The sequence below is a fragment of the Microtus ochrogaster genome (assembly GCF_000317375.1).
Source record: "Microtus ochrogaster isolate Prairie Vole_2 chromosome 14 unlocalized genomic scaffold, MicOch1.0 chr14_random_1, whole genome shotgun sequence".
Taxonomy (NCBI): Eukaryota; Metazoa; Chordata; class Mammalia; order Rodentia; family Cricetidae; genus Microtus; species Microtus ochrogaster.
In genome coordinates, this window is record NW_004949096.1 from 22,118,641 (window position 1) to 22,126,642 (window position 8,002).

An 8,002-nucleotide genomic window follows, 5' to 3' on the forward strand; every position below is an offset into this window, starting at 1 on the left:
TCCTGCTGCGCCGGCCAGAGGCGAAAGTGGGGTGTGGAATGCAATCTGGAAGAATTTGGCTGGACTCGGGTCCTCGCAACCCCAGCTTTGGACTTGCGGCCCGAGCCGAGCGCATCCCTGAGTGTGAGTGCTTGTGTGTCCTTCCAGTTCCACGACGCCCGCAGCCCGGGATTCCCGTGGCCAGAGCACGCAAAGGGGTGTCCGGCCAAAACCCACCCCTCAGCGGCATGAACACTTCCCCTTTCTGCGCCCACTGTGTTTTGTTGTTGTTTTAAAGAAGAGAGTGAGAGAGATATTTATGCACATATTTATCCCTCTAATTACAGGAATTAATCCTCTTATGACTAAAAGGTAACGTGGAAGGACGTCCTTTTGATGTGGAAAAGCACCATTTGTGACTCACATTCAGACTGATTAAGGAATAATTGTTGCTAAACGCTTTGCAAGAGGAAAGTGTTTAATTGAGGGGCATTCGTAATTTTACGGCTTAGTGCAAAATTAAACGTAATTAAAAACTCAGAAATTCCAACTGATTTTCCAATTATTTTTATTGTCTGAGCTAATTGTTACACAAGGGTATCACTTCTCCCCAAAGGCATTGGGATGGGGGGGGGATAAGACAATCACACCTTGTCCAAATAGTCTCCAACTGGTGACTTCAGCGTCCAGAAGTCCAGAAAGACCCTACCTGGGTTTCATCTTACCTCCCCAACCCCCGCCCCGGTTCGGAACCCGGGAGGCACCCCTCCCTCCCCTCCGCAATTAAGCCTGGCAGTCACTCTCCCCTCGCTCCAGTTCCGCCAACACCTTGGGATGTGAGAAAGTGGTGGCGGTTCTCTTCTGCAGATCATTACAGCAAACCTGGAAGTATCTCGAGAAGGCCGATGACTTTCTTCAAGTAACACTTGTCAGACATAGCCGAGAGATTTAAAAAAAAAAACAAAAAAAAAAAAAAAACGAGTAAACACGGCTCTCTGGGGGCGATCTCTCCACGCCCTTGTCGGGGAGGGGGATTACGGGGGGGGGGAGATTAACGTACAAACACTGACTCCAAGATGTTTATACATGCGCGCACAAGGACCAACAGATGCAAGCAGTAAACTTTCTTTTGCCTCGCACTTTATTTATTTACTTACTTAATTATTTATTCGAGGCAAGGATGAGTATAGGGACGCTCAGATTTTATTTATTTATTTATTTTTTTTACCTTTTTTAATGCTGGGATTGACGGCACGGAGCCAAACCGTCTTTGTAGGTGTAGCTTCTTTGAATATCCAAACAGACCTATTTAAATGCATTAAAAGGGTAATGAAAGTGCTTTAGGCTTACTAAAACAACGTCACGTCCTTACCTACCAGACTTTGCTGGAATCCTGGTGGGGGCGGGGCGGGGCGTGGGGGGGTGTTGAGAGGATGAAAAGCCTAAGATTAAGCAGAATGTGAATTTATAAATTTCAATTAGTCTAGACTAATTGTACAAGCGCGATGGAATGCTTGCGTTTCAATAAGAGAGTTCAGTTTCTCTGGGATTTTTAGGATAGAGATAATCGAATTCACCCTATCTGCTTTTCTAATGCCCCACCCCATAAAATAAATGAGTGCCTCTGATCTGACGTGCTACGTGAAAATGGGTAGAATTAAAACTGTCAGTTCTGCTTGCAACCTGTGTCTTTCGATGGAGTTCAAAAGCTTTTAAAGGTAAAACGTGCAGATCACTTATGTGTGTGATTTCCTCTCCTACCATCGCAGCTTTTAAGTAAAAAAAAAGAAAGAAAAGGTATTTTTACTCCTACATTTATTTTCCTGGAAGATTTCAATCTTTCAGGTATTTTGATGGTAGGCCCTGATGCCCAGGCTTGGTGGAGTCTGGGTTTGCCTGAAGGTGGTCGAGAAGGTAAGGTGGAATCTGTTTGAACCAGTTCTCCTACCCAAGTGCGGTATTTTGAAGCTAGATGATGTATACATTGCTCCAATGCTGTCTTGGAGAAAAGGTTATGCTAGGCATAGTTGGGCAAAAAGGAGGAAGTGCCTCTTCCAAAGTTAGAAAATGGTGCAAAAAGATGTGTAATTCGTCCTGGGAATTTGAGTAAAAGAAGCAGTGCCCACTTTAGTTTAGGCAATGATAGCAGAATCCTTTGAAGAAACTGACAGGGATTTTCCCCGAGATGGGGTGGGTGGGAGTGAGGGGAATCCTAGGGTGGGCATTTTATGCAAATGAACAAATTTGAAATGTAGTACAAATCCGGTAGTGTAAAACTGACAGTTCTGACAGTATTGACAACATAAATATATGTTTGAACACCGCACTTTCAGACACTTAACCGATGAAGCAATAAAAAAAAATTCGACGACAATATTTCAAATAATCGACATTGATGTTTTGATACATCATTTTTATCCTCTGAATCGATCTCTCATACTCGAGCTGGTCAATTTTAAGTAAAAATGGGCAGCAATTATTTGCACGTTGACTAATGATGACCTTATAACAATCTTCAATTAATTACAAGCAAACTGCACCTTCCCTCAGCACTGGGGAGTGGGAGAATTCTTCACCCTCCCTGCTCTTTGCCATTCTGTTTTGCTGGTTTTTATACAGGCCGGTCCAGAGTTGAGACTCTTGTTCAGAAAACTTAGAAGGGCAAAGTTTCTAACACCTGTAGTAGCCACCTTCTAGATATGTTAGGGCATGTGGCCTCATTTCTACTTCAGAGCAATAACTGGCTCTTAAGAAACACATTCATAACTGGCCTTCAGACTCGTGTGTCCGGCATTTAGAGGAGTAAGTGGAAGATTGCTTAAAGCAAAGATTGAAGGTTTCTCTCCTGCTGAGCGTGAGGGAAAGGGAGGAAGAAAAGGATGAGAGGGAGAGTGAGGGAAAGAAAAAGGAGGGAGGGAAGGGAAGGGAGAAGGGGAAGGGGAGAGAAATAGAGAATATGAATACACATAGCAGCCCTGTGATGAGACGCCTGTCTTGGTCTCTGCCTCTTCAAACCTCGGTTAACACCGCGGGCGTTTATAGGTTACCGAAAGATGCCTGTGACTCGGGTTTAGAACCACTGGCTTTCTCGCGCGGTGTGTGTTGGCTGTGGGTTTTCTAGGGGGCTTTCCTACTCCTGCTTTTGACACTTCTCTCCTGATTGTGCATGTGTTTGGTGGGGATGTTGTGGATAAATCTGGTTAACTGAGGAAGAGAAAATGGGCAGGCGCCATGCATGCAGACTGCAGACTGAGACGATCCCTTGGAAAGCTAGATCTTGGGGTGCTGAGAGCACGTGTTCCACCGGAACCTCATTCCTTTGGCAAAGACTTGACCCCCTGCCTGCTGTCCAGTCCCTGAGATGCCCCTTTCCAATCACACCGGGTGCCCAGCATTCAGACCTCAAACTTAACCCGGACTGTGCTAGCGGGGGAAGTCCAGTGTCTTGTTTCTTTCCACCAAACTTCCCAATTGTAGTTTTAAGCCCCTTCAAAACACCGCCCGCGGAGACCGTGGGACTTGTCATCACGTTTAACACCGCTGAAGTGCTCATCAAAGGGAGAAGATGGACGTGAGCCACGCTGGCTCAGGACTGGAAAGCCTGCAAGATCTGGGTGGCCGGACTGCCATCTAGTTGCAAGGGCTAAGGTGCTGGCCGGTACAGGGTTCGCTGTCTGCCCTGGAAACTGTAATAAAGAATAGAAAGGGGAAGAAGGGGCAAAGAAGGAACTGGAAATAGGTAGGGTACAGAGAGCAAAAGAGACCAGAGATTGTGGAAGACGCGAGGGGAAGGGCGCGGAAAGGAGAAACTGACAGCGGCGTCGTGCTCGGCGCGTTTGGAGCCCCGCCAGATAGCGCTAGAGGGCTACTTATTGAAACTCGTTCTTTCCGCGACACAGGGAAACAGCTAAAACTGGAAGAAATAAGACAGGGAAAAAGCAAAATGAAGCAATTCTACTACATCCTTTTTTTTTAAGCTGTAGATTGCTTTAATAGTATTATTTCCAGGGAGGGAAATCTATAATAGGACTCCAAGGGGTAAAAAAAAGCAAAAAATAAATAAATAAAAGTAAATATAAAACAAAAGCAAAAAATAATAAGTGGTGGTGATGGGGAAAGGGGACCCCAAGGAACCCGTTCCCCCTGTAGACGCCATCTAGAAAGAACACAAAGCAAGGTAACAGGTAAGGAAGCGAGGAGAATTCTTCCTAACTTCTCTGTTACAGCGCTTGGGAGGTCAAAAACCGTTCACAAGGACGAGGGGCGGTTTAAGGAGAAGAGACGTTTTAAAAGTGGCTCCAAGGGGCAGAGTGGGACAAACACGTTATTAGAAACACGAAATGAACTATGTCTAAAAAATTCCAACTGTCATCCAGAAGCAGGACCAAGACAGCCCCGTGCCTTTGTCCCAAGAAGACTAGGCTCAGGGCGGTTTCTGCAGGGCCACAGAATCCTAGGAGAACAATTTACAAACACCCCGGGAAGCCCGGAGAAAGGAGAGGGACTTAAAAACTCAGCCTCCTTTAGAACCCAAAGGGAAGCAGCGCGGAGGGAAAGGGGACAAGGGGAACGGGGGTGGGATACAGACAGAGAAAGAGAGTTGTGGATGGTGCCTTTTGAGGATTTTTTTTTTTTTGCTTGCTTGCTAGGTTCAGTAATCCAAGGAAATAAATATCCTTCCTAATGATACTTTTCTTTTATAGATCTACTTCGTTTTGTCAAAAAATCCTGGCGTTTCCCATGTTTAACCTCCTATTTTAACCCTGAACTCTTCCTTGACCCAATGAAATCCTCTTAAGTCCAAGGAATAGGTCATCTTTCTTCAAATTGAGGTTCCCCCAAATCAAACACAACCTCAGGGTTTTTTTTTTTTTACATAAAAGTCTCTTTAATACAAAATATTCCAAATCAAAACATTAACTGAAGTTACAAACAAGATTAAGGCTGGATTTACTTGCTCGTGTAGTAAAGCATCAATTGTTCTAACTGTTGTAAAGAAGACAAAAGGGATTTAAATCTGGTGATTTTAATACACAGATTAACACTTCAGGACTTCACAGTTCTGAGGAATTTAAAGTTATCTGTGCAGAGGATCTGGAAATTGTGTGTGTGTTGGGGGGGGACATATAAAAGGAACAGCCACAAATACCACCTCAAGAAGCCTGAGCAAGTTCAGCTAAAATAAAGTTCCAGATTAGAAGTGCTACTTCAAATGAACTCCCCTCCCGAAAGCCAATGCCATTGGACTACAGAACTAGGGGGCTTACATTATTCTTTCAAATCCTTAATGTTACCTATAGTAACATTCCACAAGGGATCAAAAGAAGAAAAGGAGAAACAGAAAGGAGTGCTTTTCAGAAGTCTAGGGGATGCTTCAATAAGAAAGGGGTGATTAAAAACAGACTCTTAAATTTGAGAGGCCCAATTCTCCTTCTCATTCACCCCCCTTCAGTACCCCCCCTTTCACCTCCTTTTTAATTCAATGTTCCCACCCCCCACTCCAGAGCTAAGTAGCTGATTTGGGATTGTGAAGAAATAGGTTTTACCAACCATATTTGTTCTGGCGCACTTGTAAAATGCGATTTGTAGAGAGTCTTTAGCCTTCTGATTGTCTTTGAATTGTTTTTACTGAAACAGATCTTTTGCAGTTAATGAGTCCCCACACAGCTGGACAGCTCCTCACGGACACTGAGAACTCTAACCCCAAAATGACCCCAATTTGACACCGCAAGATGAAATTTTACCGCCTGTTAAAACCATTTCCAGCCTGGCAGGAGGAGCTGACTGTTGACTGAGGTGTGCAATGCGCCTGTGACCCCCCCATCTCTTGTTTGTCTCTGGGGCTGCCCCACCTATTTCCCTTCACCTCAAATGAAGGAGAGGAAATCCATCCACGACCAGGGTGTGGAGTGCCGAGCTCTGAAAACAAGGCGTCCACACAGACAGAGAAGAGAAAGTGTGGGCACCACGCTTCTGTGGGATGGCTTCTACCAGACAGGGCAATCAGGGATGGAAAACAGGCAATCAATCCATAACTAGAAGAACCCTTTGCAGCTGTATTATTAATAAAATACCCACAATTCCTTGATAATCGTAGTTCTTTTGAAGTCATCCCAGTAACCAGGAGAGATACACTGAACCAACTCCAGTTTCATCTCCCATGTGGTGTAGTGTAGCTGTGGATTTTAAAAGCTAACATTTAAACTAATAGTTTCACCAATAGCATGCATCTGAGCAACAAATCCCCTTTTAGTTGCTAGGAAACAGCACCTCCTTTTAGATAAAGTGTATTTCAGAGGCATACAGCTGTTCTTCAGTAGTGTGCGATTTCCAACCATCCCACACTTCTTAACTAAAAATCTCGTTAAAAATTATTTCTTTTTTTTTGAAAATATCTTAAAATGCCCTTTCTTTCTGCCCCCTATATCCAACAGATAGTCCTGCTGTTTCCTTTAATGTATCAGACAAAATACATAAGAAATTCCCTGGTGAAAGAGGAAGAGAGGGGTTCGGGTTAAAGACCCTCTCTGCACTGCCCATCGTAGGAAGCGGTTTACGCTTTTCTTTTATAAAACCCCAAATCACCACCAGCTAATCAAGCCATTATTTCTTCAACAATTCCTTTAAAAAACAGAAATAGTTAATTTGTCTGAATTTTTACTCAGGTAGAAACCTTATTACTGCTATTTTTAATGCTAGTGAAGTTTTGCTAAATAAAGGTCACCGGGATGCTAAATTGCTTTATTATATCAATAGGGTAAGGGGTGAGTAGTGGTGTTAAAAAAGAGAAAAAGAAAAAGAAAAAAAAAAGAAAAAGAAAAAAAGGGTTAAGCATGCTTAGACTAAAAGACAGAACTTGTTCTTGGCGAAAGCGTTTATCTCTCGGAAACTTGAGTCCTTTTGAAAAAGAAACTTTTTACCTAACCCGGACTTTAAAATAGCAACAATCCTACTGGCGATAATAAATAGTCAATGTTGAAATGAAGAACAATTAGAAGAGTTAAAACTGAGTGTAAACTCTTCCAGCCGCCTTGGACCGACAACTTGGACCCATTACCATCCACAACTCCGCGAGGCAGAAAATAGTGGTTAGTCAGGCCAGAAATTCTCCCAAATTCTGTCTCTGTCTCTCTGTCTCTCTCTACTCCTAGGCGGCTAAACTGAGAATGTTTAATTGCCCCCCCACCCCTTGAAATAAAAATGTGAAGACAACTTTTCCTTTTCTTTTACTTACCTTTTCTTATGTGTCGACGAGTAAGAGCGTCAAATGAAGTGGATGTTTGTAATCTTGGAGTTCTTCTAGGGAGAAAAAAACAGGGGGAGGGGGAAGGGAAAGGACCCTGTGGTCCTTCAGGTTTCAGAAGAATCGGGTGTTTTAGGCTTGAAGCCAGGGAGGAACCAAGTCGGAAAGCCTGGGCTTGAGTCTGCTCCCAGAGCCCGCCGTCCCGTCCCTGCTTTGGCCACTGGAGTCAACCCCGCGCGGGCCGCGGCCCCTCTCCCGGCGCGCTCTCCGCGCCTCTGCCAGCCCCTCCACAGTGTCTTTATATGAGAAGGCCGATTTCCCGCAGACATCATTGTTATGATGGCTCATTTAATCAAACTGTTTAATTGCTCTGGTAATCACTATCATCATCACAGGTGCTCAATCATTCATCATTTTTGGAGGGCTTTATTGACCTCCGGAGCTCATTCCCTAGTCCTAGGAAAACCAGGCCAAATTTCCTCAGACTCTGCAAAGAATCTAGGCAAGCGGTGGTCTTAGCTAGTTTGGGATGCTCAGAAGCTCAAGAAGAAACCAAGATGCAAAGGGGGTCAAAAAGAACGTCTCTCTCTCTCTCTCTCTCTCTCTCTCTCTCTCTCTCTCTCTCTCTCTCTGTGTGTGTGTGTGTGTATGTGTGTCTCCGATCTCTCTCTCTCTCTCTCTCTCTCTCTCTCTCTCTCTCTCTCTCTCTCTGTGTGTGTGTATGGTGTGGTATGTATGTGGTGTCTGTCTGTCTCTCTCTCTCTCTCTCTCTCTCTCTCT

At 44.3% G+C, this 8,002-nt stretch overlaps 1 long non-coding RNA gene across 1 annotated transcript; it reads right to left on the reverse strand.

The window, feature by feature from the left end:
• Positions 1 to 766: 766 nt before the first annotated feature.
• Positions 767 to 7,736, reverse strand: LOC113457969. The gene is made up of 3 exons (XR_003378437.1): positions 7,214 to 7,736; positions 1,208 to 1,284; positions 767 to 904 (listed from the first exon to the last, which is right to left on the reverse strand). It is a non-coding gene; the product is annotated as an uncharacterized LOC113457969 (long non-coding RNA).
• Positions 7,737 to 8,002: the final 266 nt, after the last annotated feature.